The 17,460-nt window shown below is 48.1% G+C and overlaps 1 protein-coding gene across 1 annotated transcript in view; it reads right to left on the reverse strand.

Annotated features, from left to right (window-relative positions):
• Nucleotides 1–1,130, reverse strand: part of LOC142243190 (cytochrome c oxidase subunit 4 isoform 1, mitochondrial-like) — a 209,394-nt gene extending 208,264 nt beyond the window's left edge. The window contains exon 1 of the mRNA XM_075314830.1: nt 1,070–1,130. The gene's annotated coding sequence lies outside the window, so the exon portion shown is untranslated. The remainder of the gene's footprint in view (nt 1–1,069) is intronic.
• Nucleotides 1,131–17,460: the final 16,330 nt, after the last annotated feature.

A 17,460-nucleotide genomic window follows, 5' to 3' on the forward strand; every position in this document is an offset into this window, starting at 1 on the left:
CAGCAGAATTTGCTTTGTAATTTGACAGCACTGATTGAGATATTGATATTTTTTCTCTTTTACATAGGACTGCTGGTACATCATGATAATGCAAATATAATAGGAGTTAGAAGACAGATTAAGGTCTGCAGCCTCTGTATGGTCATTAAATTTATGGAAAAGACAATATTTTATTATTATTATTATAATTATTATTAACAACTAATTAATAATAATAATTGTTATATACTATTGTAGCACAGCTATTCATGAAGTCTCATAATGTTGCACTGTAAGATTAAGGACTACAAGAAGACAGCTATATGTATAGTAAGGAACACTCACAGACCTTGCAAGTTTCCAAATACCATCTCCAAGAATGAAACAGTTGTTTAAGTATATGGTATATACAGTATGGTACTGCCGTCAGCAGAGCTAAAAGATGGGAATAGCTCAGCACTTGGACCTGAGAGGACATTGTACATGGGTGAAGCCCCTTGATTGTGAGAATCAGGGGGATTCCTACTAAGACAGACATGTCAGAAAATTGATCAAATTATAAGTACACGTTGATTGCTTCTATAATGGGTTAATTGTCTTGGATTTAGAGAACTTGCAGATTGTTAAACTCAGGCAGGAACATAAATTGTGACGATACATGTACAGCACTATGGAGTATGTTAACGCTACATAAGAAGCAATAAAAATGGTATCAAGGGCTCTAGACATGGGCTGCAAGTATTACCTTTAGAAACCATAACCAGGAAATTGTAAGGTATATGTGTTAATAATATCATATTCATGATTTGACCTTATTACTCGTACAACATATTATACCTTTTATTTCAGTTTTGGTACATTTATGAATTCTGTGTATAGAGGGATTTAATACTCTCTGTTAATTAATTCTGGCATTCTGTTAATACTTTGAATTATTCTTTTACCGCGCAATCATTATACAATGCAGAACATAAAATTAGACCATATAAAAAGCTTAATATTGCTTCTCAATAGGAGCTGCTGCATATAATTGCTGAAATGTAACACAAGCTGCGCATTGTAGTGTGTGAAATCCAGAAGCTCATCTTACCTTGCCTGCCTTTGTATCTGCTTTTAAGAATGAACTTGTGTTCAGCCTCTGCTCAGATAGGCAGGTCCCTCTATATATATGTAGTCACCCAAACAGAAAGTAGGTGTAGTTGGATTGTAGCCAAGCCAATCTAATAGGAAGTCACACACAGATCTGCAGCACATAGCGCAGGAGAATGAAACATTAGAAGTGGTCCAGCCTGACAGACACATGTCATATTTACATTCTTTGATTATTATGGAATATAAACAGATCTGTCATCATGTGGCATCAACACGATTGTTCTCATTATGATTCTGGACTGAAATTAGGAATATACTTATTTAAAAGGGAATCTGTAAGCAGGTTGACTTCTAATCTGAGAGAAGTATAATGTAGAGACAGATACCTTAATTCCAGTAATGCATGACTTACTGGACTGCTTTCTGTAGTTTTATTTAACTTGCTGTTTTATCAGCAGGAGACTATCACTATATTACAAATAAACCTTCTGTCATGGATTGCTCCACATTCATAAGCTTTGTATAACACTGCCCCCACCATTGTTTGGCAGTTTTCTGCCTATGCACAATGTACACAGCAAATGGCAATCAGTTGTTTGAGCGAGGTTATACAGAGCTCAGCTGTCACATGTGTGTCATGTTTGCTGGTTACATCTTTACATCTTTTAGCTGCATCATCTTGTCGTCATGCCCTTCCACTATATTTATTCACTCCTGGCTTTACTCCATGCTATTGATAGAATCTCTATACTGACCACTTTGAAGCAGTCAGTCTCTGGAGAAGCTTATGTGTTGTTTTAGTTGCAGCTAAGAAGTTCCCTCTAGGAAAAACGTAGGATTGCTATTGTTGTGTTTTTCCCCATGCATTTGACTTACTGTCATTGTGTTGTCTTATTGTAGTAGTGTGACGAGTGTCTCGCTTTCCTATTTACTAGTCAGGGTAAGTTAAGGGTAAGCGAGGGCCTAGGCATATGACATTGCACGAGGGGAAGGATCTATCTAGGGACATTAGGGACTGCAGGGATTACCCGCAGGTGAATGTGAGGTGGTGACACTTTTCCCCTCCCCTATTGCCAGGGCCTTCCTTAAACATCTCCCCTGATTTACCTTCTCTGTTACACTGCACACTATATGTTCCCTCGTCCCAGCGTGACATCAGCATTTAGAGAACTTCTAAGTTTGTAGATAAAAGACCTACAATTTGGTCTTCTGCTTCTGTGTTCCATGCTTTCGGATTCATCCCTTTGCAGATCAAAGCTGAGATGAGAAGGACCAGGGACGAGAACCGTGGGATGAATTGCTGCAATAATTGGCAAAGCCGAGGAACCGCTGGATCGCTTTCAGACTGTCAGGACGAGGTCAATACAGCTGACAACTTGTCTGGATCCATCCTCAGACCAGTATCTGAGATAAACTAGACTAGGAAAGGCAGAGAGGACTGTTCAAAAAGGCACTTCTTGTATTTGGCATATAACCTTTTCTCTTAACCTCTGCAACACCTGACGAACATTTCTTTTGTGTGTAGGCAGGTCAGGTGAGAACACCAGAATGTTGTCCAGGCATACCACCACACATGTATGCAGCAGATCTCAGAATATATCATTGACGAATTCCTGGAGGACTGCTGGGGCATTGCTAAGCCCAAATGGCATCACCCGATACTCATAGTGGCCGTCACGGGTGTTGAAGACAGTCTTATGTTCGTCGCCCGACCATATCCGAACCAGATTGTACGCACCATGGAAGTCGAGTTTGGAGAAAATCCTGCAACCTCTGAGTCGGTCGAACAATTCCGCTATAAGTGGTAGTGGGTGCTTGTTCGTGACCGTGATTTGGTTGAGCCTTCAGCAGAGACCCATCCTTTTTCTTGACAAAGAAGAAACCGGCTTCATCTGGTGAGGAAGACTTTTGAATGAAAACTTTTGCCAGATTCTCCTTTATGTGACATAGCTTGAGTTTCGGCCTGAGACAGAGGATAAATACGACCACAGGGAGAAATAGACCCAGGGAGTAGGTCAATAGGGCAGTAGTACTGTCTGTGTGACCGTAGAGTCTTGGCCTCTTTCTTGTCAAAGACATATGTATAGGCCCAGTTAGCGGACGGCAGACAGGGAAAATTAGAGGATCTCACAAGCGGCCGAGCAGGTTGCATGGAAATAAGAGAGCTGTCGTGGCAGGAATGACCCCACCTGAACACATCTCTAGACCGCCAGTCCAGAACTGGATCATGCTTTTGAAGACATAGCAGGCCCAGTAACAGCAGATGCGATATTCCCGATAAAATGTGTAAGGCGATTCTCTCAGTATGAACCAACTTCTGATTACTCAGAAAAGATCCTAAACCATGCAAATCATTAAAATAAATTAATTTTATTAATGTAATATCAAATTCATTTATATATACACTGTGTGTAGAATTATTAGGCAAATGAGTATTTTGATCACATGATAATTTTTATACATGTTGTCTGTTACGGTTGCTGCGAGCACTGGAGACTATGTCCAGATTTCTTGCTACTGCACATGTGCGAGCACTGGAGACTAAGTCCAGATTTCTTGCTACTGCACATGTGCGAGCGCCAGAGACTAAGTCCTATCTTGGAGCCATTGCACATGTGCGGGTGACATCATCGCTGACACGAGGTCACATGTCTCTGACACCTTCTATGCCGATTGGTCGCTGGTCATGTGCTTGTGATGCCTTGCTCAGTGATAGGCCAGCATGACGTCACTCCTGTCGTTCTGGCAGCAGATTGGCTCTGGTGTCCTCCATCTTGGATGAGGCACAGAGTCTATATAAGACCCTGACACACGCCGCATGGCGCTCAGTCCTCTTGGTTCATGCATAAGAGTAGACGCTCTGTGCGCGTTCCTCTAGGCATTCCTCTGTCTATGCTAGGTGAGCGCTACCAGCAGGGTAGCGTTCTTATACCTTACAGCTTCGGCTGCTGTCCGTATCCTTACCTCTTAGGGGAGCGGACATAGGCAGGTGCCTGAGGCACATGGTCTGGCTGGCCTTGTGGTTCGACTCGTAGGTGGACGTTGCCGCTAGGGTAACGTTCCTTATACTGCGTCTGGCAGTTGTTCGTATCCTCGCACACTAGGGGAGCGAACAGAGGTAGGAGCTTTGTGCGGCTTACGCTGCTGTTCGTCTCTTTTGCACCACTAGAAGAGCAGACCTAGGCAGGTGCCATATCTTGTGGTTCGTGTCCTCGCACACTAGTGAAGCGAACGCAGGTAGGAGCTTTGTGCGGCTTACGCTGCTGTTCGTCTCTTTTGCACCACTAGAAGAGCGGACCTAGGTAGGTGCCATTTCGCACACATTGCCTTTGTCTCTGTGATTATTAACAGAGATCATTCCACACACCCTCCAAGTAAGGGAGGAATTGCTTTACTTACTTATTATATCCTTCTGTGAGTTAACAGAGGTATTGCACTCTGCCATAGTCTGCAGCAGAGTCTTTGCACGGTGGACCCTGACTGTCTGATACTCCTTTAGGCTATTATCAGACAGCCCCCCGTAACATTGTCCTACTCCAAGCTGTAAAGGCTTGAGAGCCAACTACCAATTAAGTAAATCAGGTGATGTGCATCTCTGTAATGAGGAGGGGTGTAGTGTAATGACATCAACACCCTATATAAGGTGTGCTTAATTATTAGGCAACTTCATTTCCTTTGGCAAAATGGGTCAGAAGAGAGATTTGACGGGCTCTGAAAAGTCCAAAATTGTGAGATTTCTTGCAAGGGATGCAGCAGTCTTGAAATTGCCAAACTTTTGAAGCGTGATCATCGAAAAATCAAGCGTTTCATGGAAAATAGCTAACAAGGATGAAAGAAGCGTGTTGGGCAAAAAAGGCGCAAAATAACTGCCCATGAATTGAGGAAAATCAAGCGTGAAGCTGTCAAGATGGCATTTGCCACCAGTTTGGCCATATTTCAGAGCTGCAACGTTAGTGGAGCATCAAAAAGCACAAGTTATGCCATACTCAGGGACATGACCAAGGTAAGGAAGGCTGAAAAATGACCACCTTTGAACAAGAAACATAAGATAAAACTTCAAGACTGGGATAAGAAATATCTTAAGACTGATTTTTCAAAGGTTTATTGGACTGATGAAATGAGAGTGACTCTTGATGGGCCAGATGGATGGGCCAGAGGATGGATCAGTAAAGGGCAGAGAGCTCCACTCTGACTCTGACGTCAGCAAGGTGGAGGTGGGTACTGGTATGGGCTGGTATCATCAAAGATGAACTTGTGGGACCTTTTCGGGTTGAGGATGGAGTGAAGCTCAACTCCTAGACTTACTGGCAGTTTCTGGAAGACAACTTCTTCAGGAAGAAGTCGGTATCGTTCAAGATAAACATGATTTTCATGCAGGACAATGCTCCATCACATGCATCCAACTACTCCACAGCATGGCTGGCCAGTAAAGGTCTAAAAGATGAAAAAATAATGACATAGCCCCCTTGTTCACCTGATCTGAACCCCATAGAGAACCTGTGGTCCCTCTTAAAATGTAAGATCTACAGGGAGGGAAAACAGTACACCTCTAGGAACAGTGTCTGGGAGGCTGTGGTGGCTGCTGTACGCAATGTTGATTGTAAACTGTGAGGCAAATCCTGGGATATGAAAAGAAATTATGATGTTCAGTCATAATATCTCTCATCGCTCCCTGATGTCACCCCTCCCTTCTCCCTTCACACACAGAAATCCTTTGCAGATTGGTGTCAAAAGAAAAGTGTCAAATCCAACTACACAGCCAGAGGCAATCTCCTATGATATGGAGATTAGCTGAGCTGTTAGCCCTGGGAAGCATCAAATGACCCAGGAAGACCCCCCTCAGTGACACTGTGGTAAAAGTTTGTATCTACCTAGCAGGCTTTGAAGTCTCCAGACAGCCAGGCTCCAGTAAAATATGTGTAATATCTCGTGAGCCATGCTTCCTACAAATATGGCAAGCAGAAATATGGCGTCCCAGCATGCGAACAATGCTAGCACATATTTTATATAGAGGTGGGATGTTTGGAAGTATCCCAAACGTGATATGGGCCAGTGGGGAACCAGGAGACCAGCCATGTGTCCTATCATTTTGAAGGTAAATTCATAACTCTGAAAATGAGAGCATTGGCATCTGCCTACGATGTTCCCAGGCAAAGTTATGGCCAATAATCCCTTGGGGATACTATCTTAGACACAGGACAAGGGTGGAGCTGTACACTCCTGTGAAGTCACCAAACGGGGAGGGGATATGGATTGTAGCAGGTTGATAACCACAGTTCAGACATTTTGGCTTGTTCTTTGCTCGGGGGTCTGTGTCTGGAAAGACCTGTGAGGAAGTTCCTGGAACCCTGGTCTAGCAGCGCCCCCCTGTGGCCAGACGCACAAGGTAACTGCTTGAACTGTATGGCTGTTTGTAATCCATAACTTACTTGTAAATGTACTCTGACCTAGATTCCATATTGTATATATTGTAGTTTCTAGTGTGGCTTAGGCTGATTAAAATATATAATTAATCTTGGGCTGTTCTGTTATCTCGATCTTGAATCCCACGTCTGTGGGCTCGGCGAATAGTTACCGTAATCGTTTTTTTGGCATCAAGTTCATGCCAAGGATCATTGTGGGGCGGCTGGTGAGATTTGGGGAGTTTTAGATATATTTCTGTCCGCTGAGGTCGGGGAAATATATACCTTACTATCACCGGGAACCCTTCAGTCATCGGCATAGTAGAATAGCGGCCTCCTTGCTTATTGTCCGGCAATTCCATAATTGGTCTGACTATAAGAGGGAAGCTAGAGAACGCGTCACGTGCTCTGTCGATCGGACGGGTGGTAGCAAGGAAGGGCGTAATTCCCGCTTCCTACCCCCCGTTGGTGACATATTGGTGGCAAGCGGTGGGATTGAGATAATACTGTGTGTGAGTGTGAGACCCATACTCCCAGACACTAATGACTGCCAGTAGCAGCTGTGGCTGCTGGGGTCTTCAGACCAGACCAACACTAGAGTGTCAGAGTGCAGATACTGTAAGGTGTTTGGGCGCATCAGGTGGAAGTTCTGTGTCAGTGACCAAAGTCTGCAAGAATGGCTGAGGGCACCAGGAGCCACAAAGCTAAAGAAATGGCCAAGGCTCTGGCCAGAGGCGGGGAGGTGGAGGACAGTGCTGTGGACCGCAATGAGGAGGGTGTCCACGAGCCGTCAAAGAGCCCGATGCCCGATAACAGCTCTGCAGAGGACATCGCACAACCTGGCAATTATGGACAAGATGAGGAGGAGCTCACAAAAATGTCCTCAGGGAGCCAGATGCCAGCCCTCCGCTCTGCAATAGACAGTGAATCACCAGGCTCTGCAGCATGCCACAGATCACCACTTGCCAATCCACCGAGCCTGGCAACTGGCTATGGCCCTACTCCAGGCTGGAGACCGGGAGGGCTACCAGGACCTCATGGCAGACCGCAAGGCAGCACGTGAGGCTGCAGAGCGAGAGCGCAAGGCAGAGCGTGAGTCTGCAGAGCGAGAGCGCAAGGCAGAGCGTGACCACCCGCTGCAGCTAGCTCAGCTCCAGCCCTCATCAGCCACCCGTGACCATCAAGACACCAAGCTTCCAAAGGTCCGTGTTGAGGACTTCCCAGTGCTGGAGAAGGATGGAGACTTGGACTCTTTTCTGACTGCCTTTCAATCGACTTGCGAGCAGCACCATCTGGACAAGGACCAGTGGGCCAAATACCTGACCCCCCGTTTAAGGGGTAAGTCCGTGGAAATCCTTGGGGACTTGCCTACTGAGGCATATCAGGGCTATGACACCATCAAGCGGGCCCTGATCCAACAGTACAACCTTACTCTGGAGTCATACCGCAAAAAATTCCGGAGCCTGCAAAAGGGACCAAAGGACTCCTAGGCTGACCACCGGCGGGCACTTGCCAGAGATGCCAACCACTGGACCCAAGGCCTGAAGCTTACCACCGGATCGGAGATCCTGGATTTGTTCATCACGGAGCAACTCCTGTGGAACTGCCCTGAGGATCTCCGCCAGTTCATCCGAGACCAGAAGCCAAAGGGGTCCACTGCTACGGCCGCCCTGGCGGATGACTACACCAACAATCGGGCCCCTGAGGCCAAGAGAGCAGCCGCCAGCAGCACTTGGAGAGCGGGTAAGATGAATTCTGCGACTGCCCCACCTGCCCCTAGACTGCAGGGGGTGTCCCCCCCAACTCCCGTCTCCAGGCCCGTGGCAGAACCAAGGCGGTGCCACCAGTGCAACCAACCCGGACACTTCAAGGCCATGTGCCCTCAGCGTCCCAAGGCCCCGTCACCGTCCCAAAAACTGCCCACGGTGAGTGTGTGGGTGGGGGTGGTGGTAGGTCCCAGGACAACTTAAAACCCCTTCACAGTCGGCCGGTCTACGACCATGGGACTGCGAGACAGCGCCGCTGAGGTGACCCTCGTACGGCCTGAGATGGTGTCCCCCCAAGACTTGGTGCCCGGAAAAACCCTCGCTGTCTCCGGGATTGGAGGCATTGACCCGGCGCTGTCCGTCGCCAAGGTTTATTTGGATTGGGGCGCAGGACGAGGGGTGAGGGAGGTGGGGATAACTGATCGGATTCCCGCTAAAGTGTTACTTGGGACAGATTTGGGGCGGATAACCTCCTAGTTTGAGGCCCCTGAATCGCCAAGGGCCAATCTTTCAGCCAGTACTGACATACCCCCTGACAATGTTGATGTGTTATCTGTACGTGATGTAAGGGAGGAGGGAGTGAGCTCGGGGTCTTCTGCTTACACTGACACCACACACACAGCTGCAGCTGTGACAGGGGAGGTGGTGGGAGAAGAGTGTGACAGTGCCTTTACCAGTGATCAGCCAGTGAGCTGGGATCTGTTACCCTCTGCAGGGATAAGCAGAGAGCAGGGTACTGCAGGGGGAGAACCAGTGTCTGGGGTGGGGGCTACCACAGCAAATGCGGGGTCCCCAGAGATTTCACAGCGGGGTTCTGTTGCTGCAGGGGGGGAACAGTCAGGTGAAATTGGGGCTGGCCCAGGAGCGAAAGTGCTCCCAGGTAAGATCTCGGTGCAGGGTTCCCCCACAACCGGGGTGTCAGGAAGCCAGGTAGGTCTGCCTGAACCAACGACTTGGTCAGGAACGGAGGAGGAGCAGGCACGACCCACGGTAACAGCGGCTGTGGCCGCTGTTACCCGCAGTAGGAGTGCTGGAACCCAAGAGACCTCCCGGAGGTCCGATTGCTCTTCCCCTTCTGACCAAGTGGCAGCCGAGTCAGGCGGAGGCCAGGACACAGGTCCCGGAGTACTGATCGAAGATGTGACAGTCTCGTCAATTCTGGCCACATCTAGTCAGAGGTTTCAGGCAGCGTTAGAAGCTGACGACAGCCTGAAAGCTCTTAAGGAGCAGGCGGCACAGCCTCCCTCGGACTTGGACCCAGAGCAAGTGGTCTGGGACCAGGGACGGCTGTACCGAGTCACGGTCCAGCAGAGTACACCAGAGGCGTAGCCCAGGGACCGACAGTTGGTGGTACCCTATCCGTTCCGGACGGAGTTGTTGTGGATTGCACATGAGATGCCAATGGCCGGACACCTAGGGATTGCTAAGACCAAGGCCAGGTTAACCCAGCATTTCTACTGGCCAAAGATTTGGGCCGATGTAGTTGCCTACTGCCGTTCGTGTGACACCTGTCAGAGAGTGGGGAAGGTGGGGCCATGCCCCAAAGCCCCACTGGTATCTTTGCCCATCATAGATGAGCCTTTCAGGAGGGTGGCTGTGGAACTGGTCGGCCCGCTGGCCATCCCCAGAAGCTCCGGGAAATGCTTCATACTGACGGTAGTAGACTATGCCACCCAGTGCTCTGAAGCGGTAGCCTTGTCGTCCATTCGGGCTGACAAGGTGGCCACCGCATTGCTGGAGATTTTCTCCCGAGTGGGTTTTCCACAGGAAATGCGCACTGACCGGGGGACCCAATTCATGTCGCAGCTGATGGAGTCCCTCTGTAAGCAAATCCAGGTGCAACATCTGGTGGCCAGCCCATACCATCCACAGACTAATGGCCTGTGCGAGCGGTTCAATGGCACCTTAAAGCAGATGCTTAAGATGTTGGTCGACTCCCATGGGCGTGACTGGGAGCGGTATCTCCCACACCTGTTATTTGCTTACCAGGAGGTTCCACAGGCCTCAACGGGGTTCCCACCTTTTGAGCTCCTGTATGGGCAATGTTTGCGGGGCCCCCTGGCTCTGGTGAAAGAGGCTTGGGAAGGGGATTTGGCTACCCCTGGAGTGTCTGTCATCGAGTATGTCGTGCACTTCTGGGATAAAATGCAGGCCTTGACGCAGCTGGGGCACGACAATATGGCTCAAGCCCAGGCCGTTCAGAAGCGTTGGTACGACCAGAATGCTTGTGAGAGGACCTACCAAATGGGTCAAAAGTTGTGGGTACTGGTCCCCGTACCACAGGATAAGCTTCAGGCAGCCTGGGAAGGCCCATACCTAGTGTACCAGCAGCTCAACCCTGTAATAAACCTGGTCACCCTGGACCCTGCCCGTGGAAGGCGGAAGGCCTTCCATGTGAACATGATGAAGGCACATCATGAGCGGGAGGCATGTGCACTCCCCGTGTGCAACCTGACCGAAGAGGGAGAGGCAGAAACCCTCTTGGATATGCTTGCCCAGGTCAGGGCAGGTGGATCCATTGAGAATGTGGAGGTTGGCCCCCGGCATTTGGAGGACCAATGGTCCCAGCTGTGGTACACCCGACACTCCTTCCGGGAGTTGTTTACCAACCGGCCCGGAAGGACTGAGTTGGCCGTCCATCACGTGGACACTGGGGATCACCCCCCGATCCGGCGTTCAGCATATCGGGTCTCCCTGGAGGTGCAGCAGCACATGCGCCAGGAGATTGACGACGTGCTGAAGCTGGGGGTGATCCAGGCATCCAACAGTGCTTGGGCCTCGCCTGTAGTCCTCGTCCCAAAGAAGGACCGAATCACTCGGTTCTGAGTGGACTACAGGGTGCTCAATGCTGTCACGGACGCCGATGCGTACCCAATGCCGCTCATCATTGACTTGCTCGATCAGTTGGCCAGGGCTCAGTACCTGACCATGATGGATCTGAGCCGGGGATATTGGCAGGTCCCCCTGACTCGTTAGGCCAGGGAACGCTCTGCCTTTATTACCCCATTTGGACTGTACGAGTCCACGGTGATGCCATTCGGAATGAAGAATGCCCCTGTCACTTTCCAGTGGATGGTCAACACCCTGCTCAAGGGACTCGAAGGGTACGTGGCCGCGTACCTGGATGACATTGCCATCTTCAGTCCCACCTGGGAGGATCACCTGGAGCATCTAGCACAGGAGCTCAGGCGGATCCACCAGGCAGGTTTGACCATCAAGCTGGGAAAGTGTCAGCTGGCCATGAGCGAGATCCACTACCTGGGTCACCGGGTAGGTGGGGGAGCTCTGAAGCCAGAGCCTGAGAAAGTGGAGGCCATCACATCCTGGCCCACCCCCAGGACCAAGAAGCAGGTGATGTCCTTCTTGGGGACTGCCGGGTACTATAGGAGGTTTGATCCACACTATGGTAGCCTGGCGAAGCCCCTGACGGACCTCACCAAGAAGAAGCTGCCCTCTGCAGTCGATTGGACAGTAGACTGCGAGACAGCCTTCCGGGCCCTAAAGGGTGCCCTGTACAGCTCATCAGTACTACAGGCAGCTGACTTCACGCGGCCGTTTGTAGTACAAACCGACGTCAGTGACTTTGGCCTCAGTGGAGTGCTCAGCCAGGTGGACTCTGCGAGCCAGGAGCACCCAGTCTTGTATCTGAGCCGGAACCTGTTGCCGAGGGAGGTGGCCTACTCCACGATGGAAAAGGAATGCCTGGCCATAGTGTGGGCTCTGCAGCATCTGCAACCCTATCTATACGGGCGCCGCTTCATCGTGGAGACGGACCATAATCCCCTCAGCTGGTTACACACAGTCTCCGGGACGAATGGGAGGTTGTTGCGATGGAGCCTTGCGCTCCAGCAATACAACTTCACCACAACTTCATTTCATTCAGAAATCCTTTGCAGATTGGTGTCAAAGGAAAGGTGTCAAATCCAACTACACAGCCAGAGGCAATCTCCTATGATATGGAGATTAGCTGAGCTGTTAGCCCTGAGAAGCATCAAAAGACCCAGGAAGACCCCCCTCAGTGACACTGTGGTAAAAGTTTGTATCTACCTAGCAGGCTTTGAAGTCTCCAGACAGCCAGGCTCCAGTAGAATATGTTTAATATCTCGTGAGCCATGCTTCCTATAAATATGGCAAGCAGAAATATGGCGTCCCAGCATGCGGACAATGCTAGCACATATTTTATATAGAGGTGGGACCTTTGGAAGTATCCCAAACGTGATATGGGCTAGGGGGGAACCAGCAGACCAGCCATGTGTCCTATCATTTTGAAGGTAAATTCATAACTCTGAAAATGAGAGCATTGGCATCCGCCTACGACGTTCCCAGGCAAAGTTATGGCCAATAATCCCTTGGGGATACTATCTTAGACACAGGACAAGGGTGGAGCTGTACACTCCTGTGAAGTCACCAAATGGGGAGGGGACATGGATTGTAGCAGGTTGATAACCACAGTTCAGACATTTTGGCTTGTTCTTTGCTCGGGGGTCTGTGTCTGGAAAGACCTGTGAGGAAGTTCCTGGAACCCTGGTCTATCAGCACCCCACTGTGGCTAGACGCACACGGTAACTGCTTGAACTGTATGCCTGTTTGTAATCCATAACTTACTTGTAAATGTACTCTGACCTATCTATGTATATATTCTGTAGATTCCATATTGTATATATTGTAGTTTCTAGTGTGGCTTAGGCTGATTAAAATATATAATTAATCTTGGGCTGTTCTGTTATCTCGATCTTGAATCCCACGTCTGTGGGCTCGGCGAATAGTTACCGTAATTGGTTGGTGGCAGCGAGTTCATGCCAAGGATCATTGTGGGGCGGCCGGTGAGATTTGAGGAGTTTTAGATATATTTCCGTCCGCTGAGGTCGGGGAAATATATACCTTACTATCACCGGGAGCCCTTCAGTCATTGGCATAGTAGAATAGCGGCCTCCTTGCTTATTGTCCGGCAATTCCATAATTGGCCTGACTATAAGAGGGGCTCTAGAGAGCGCGTCACGTGCTCTGTCGGTCGGACGGGTGGTAGCAAGGAAGGGCGTAATTCCCGCTTCCTACCCGCCGTTCGTTACATAAACAGATCAAGCAACTGACAGAATCTATGGATGGTAGGCTGTTGAGTGTCATCATAAAGAAAGGTAGCTATATTGGTCATTCATTGTTTTGGGTTTTGTTTTTACATGTCAGAAATGTTTATTTCTAAATTTTGTGCAGTTATATTGGTTTACCTGGTGAAAATAAACAAGTGAGTTGGGAATATATTTGGTTTTTATTAAGTTGCCTAATAATTCTGCACAGTAATAGTTACCTGCACAAACAGATATTCTTCTAAAGGCCCTGTCACACACAGAGATAAATCTGTGGCAGATCTGTGGTTGCAGTGAAATTGTGGACAATCAGTGCCAGGTTTGTGGCTTATACAAATGGAACAATATGTCCATGATTTCACTGCAACCACAGATCTGCCAAAGATTTATCTGTGTGTGTGACGGGGCCTTAAGATAGCCAAATCTAAAAAAAAAGCACTCCAACTTCCAAAAATATTAAGGTTTGATATTTATGTCTTATGTGTTGATTAAGAACATAGTTGTTGATCAATAATAAAAAAAATCCTCTAAAATACAACTTGCCTAATAATTCTGCACATAGTGTATGTATTAAAAAAAGCAGCAGGGGTTCCAACAAGGTTCCACCTACCTTAAACCACTAATACCATCATACCTGTGATACTTTCAGACCCTGACTATACATGTCATGTTATCTATTGTCCTCATATTATGATAGGACTGTTCATAATTACAATAATCTTACAAATATATCATTAATGCAAAGATTGTAAATACTTTAAATTAAAATGAAAATTAAATATATGAAAAATATATGAAAGACATGAAGGAAGATTTTTTTAAATTAAATTGCATGTATACATTGGATTTAATAAAACACCCAACCATATAATATTAGGGTTACATTCAAATTACAATGATTATTAAATAATGGCTGGGTATACCATTTACACACATAAGTTTGCCTTCATGCAATTACTTTAGCCATGTGAACAGAAAAATAATACTATCACCGTCATACAATATCAATAGTTAATCACATTAGGGGATTAACATATAATGGTGTTCAGGATAGTTACTAACCGTGTACTGTCTGAAGATTACTCGCCATGGGGTGAGAACCGGGCACCTCGACGTGCGTTTCACTCCCGTTTTCTCAGGAGGCACACGCTTCCACACGCTTCCTGAGGAAACGCCTCCTGTTCATATGGCTAAAGTAATTGCATGAAGGCAAACTTATGTGTAAATGGTATACCCAGACATAATTTGATAATCATTGTAATTGGGATGTAACCCTAATATTATATGGTTGGGTGTTTTTTTAAATCCTATGTACACATGCAATTTAATTTAAAAAAATCTTCCTTCATGTCTTTCATATATTTTTCATATATTTCATTTTCATTTTAGTGTAAAGTATTTACAATCTTTGCATTAATGGTATCTTTGTAAGATTATTGTACTTATGAACAGTCCTATCATAATATGAGAACAATGGATAACATGACATGTATAGTCAGGGTCTGAAAGTATCACAGGTATGATGGTATTAGTGGTTTAAGGGAGGTGGAACCTTGTTGGAACCCCTGCTGCTTTTTTAATACATATATAAAAATTAGTTTGATATTGCATTAATACAATTTATTTATTTTAATGATTTGCATGGTTTAGCATCTTTTCTGAGTAATCAGAATTTGGTTCATATGTAGTTTTGATGCTGTTTTCCAGTTAATTGTGTGCCCATTGGTGAACATATTTATTATATGATTCTCTCAGTATGCAGCAGTCCCACATGAAGATCAACTTCCTTGGTAATGAAACAAATGGGCTCAGAGAGAGGCTTTCTATCCACCGACAGCACAGTAACTGGAGTAATTCCTGACAGACAGGAATCTGGTACCGATATACTACTGCCTGCTGTTTGAAATTCACGTCAGCACCTGAGTCCAGCAAGGCTGTTTCGGAGAACCGGGAACTGCCACTGGTAACAGACACAGTAAATATAGGGGTGAAGAGGACTTGCTCTCACTTAGGGTAGCCTCTCCTACTGACCCTAGGCAGAGAAGTTTCCCGGTTTCTTGGGACAAAAATGGATCAGGTGCATGGAATTTCCGCAGTTGCAACATCGCTCAGAGGTGCGTCGGCTTCCACGAGAATGACTTGCCGGGTGTCCTTGATCCACCTCCATGGGCGCAGAGGAAGCTGCAGTTAGCAGTACGATGGGCCTCTGGAATGAAGGATCCAGGCGTAACGACCTCCTCTCCCAGTTCATCTCTCTCGCTGGTTCCTGGAACCGAAGGTCGATGCGGATAGCCAGCAATACTAAGTCATCCAGGGAAGATGGAACAGCAAGTCCTGCCAGCTCATCTTTTATTCTTCCAGACAGACCTTCCCAGAAGATAGCCACCTGTGCTTCGTTATTCCAGCCCAGTTCAGAGGACAGGGTGCGAAACCAGACAGCATATTGGCCTACAGTAAGACTCCCTTGATGGAGTCTGACCAGTGAGGATGCAGCTAAAGAGACCCAGCCCAGCTCGTCAAACACCTTGTGGAATGTCTCCAAGAAAACCGGTAGGTTGGAGGTATCTGGGAAGCAGAGGCAGAACTGACCACCGGATCTAGCATTACGACCTGAGCAGGAGCCGGAGAGATGGTGGCTTACAGACTGTTCAGGCGAGTATTCGCTGATGTTATAAAGGCCAACATCCGGGTCTGCTTCTCATATTGGTGGACAAACTCCTGTTGAGCTCCAACTGATTGTACAGCATTGGCGCCAGCGGGATCCATGGCCTGGGCAAACTGTTATGCTGGCATGGCCAGCACTGTATTAGTGGGTCCACAGGACCAATTGTACCGTTCTCTTGCCTGGGAAAGCAAACTGAACATGTCACAAAGTCTTCACTACTGCCACTGGAGGTGATAGAAGGTACACAAGATTGTAAGCAGAAGGCAAAGGGCAGCCCCAGGGTATCTGCGGTACCTCGGCAGCTGATGCCACGGATGCAGATGTGAAGCCAACCTGCAGTCGTCCCAGGGACATCATTCCACCTTCAGGGACGTCACAGGGTCTTCTTTGGTATATTTGGCAACAAGTAAGTTAGTTTTTATTATCGGGACGCTACTCATGGTTTGCGGTCAGAGATATGGGTGACCGCCACTGCAGGTTTAATGAGCGTCTGGGGCTGATGGAGTCTGCAGTCGGATGGCGTGGCCTCCCATGAGTGAGGATGGCCCCAGGGGCTCAGGTGTGTAGAACATCAAGTCCCAGAATAACTCAGTCTCAGTTCAAATGTCTTTCAACTGCTCTTTACTCACTTTTAGATGTTTTGTGAGGTACCCAGGCGATGCTGAGATAAAACCAGGTGAAACCAGGTATCCTTTAAGCCGGTTTCGGATAACCCCTGACTTGAAGTACCGTGGGATTCATCCAGAGAAGTCGCTACTGCCTTTTCTCCCCTTTTTGGCCCATTTGCCGGCAGCGTGGACCAAGTGAGATGGCTCCAGGCTCGATCCCCCTCATGGGCCTCCTCGTTGCTGCTGAGGCTCGGACTCTAGATGGTTGGTGATGGACTTGTAGTTCCCCTCAGGTTTAGTAGGTAGTTAAACTTGAGCCTGCTCTGGGAACCTGTATCCTGTACGTGCCTAGTCACTAGGAGTCCCCGTACTCGACCGACTGACTCCCTCAGCGTCTTTCTGACTGACTGGTCACCATTCTCCCCCGCTAACGGCTACTTCACGTGCAGGGTCTGACTAGTGGGAGCGAGCGTCTGCGTCTCCTAACCACCGCCACTCACCACTACCAGACTGGCTCGCTCCACTCCTTTCCTGACAGCCTCTGCAACTTTAGCTCCCAGGCCCTCCACTACACCCCTTGATGAGATGTGGAGGCAAGCCCCCTTTTGAGTCTACCCAAGGGTCCCCTCTCAAGGTGGGGGAGACCTGGTTGCTATGTGTCTGTGTGTACACACCCTATTCCAGCCTTTAGGATTACCTGGAAGCACTGCCCCAGCATGGGTGCAGTACTCAGTGGTGCCTGACCAGGTCAGGGGCGCCACACAGTACAGTGCTAGGTAGAAGCTGCAGCAGCATTAGCAGGCAGAGATTGGATCCGTCTGGTGTGGATGAATGGAAGGATGGGTAGATACGACATCAGTGACC

The sequence above is a fragment of the Anomaloglossus baeobatrachus genome, chromosome 6 (assembly GCF_048569485.1).
Source record: "Anomaloglossus baeobatrachus isolate aAnoBae1 chromosome 6, aAnoBae1.hap1, whole genome shotgun sequence".
NCBI classification, from domain to species: Eukaryota; Metazoa; Chordata; class Amphibia; order Anura; family Aromobatidae; genus Anomaloglossus; species Anomaloglossus baeobatrachus.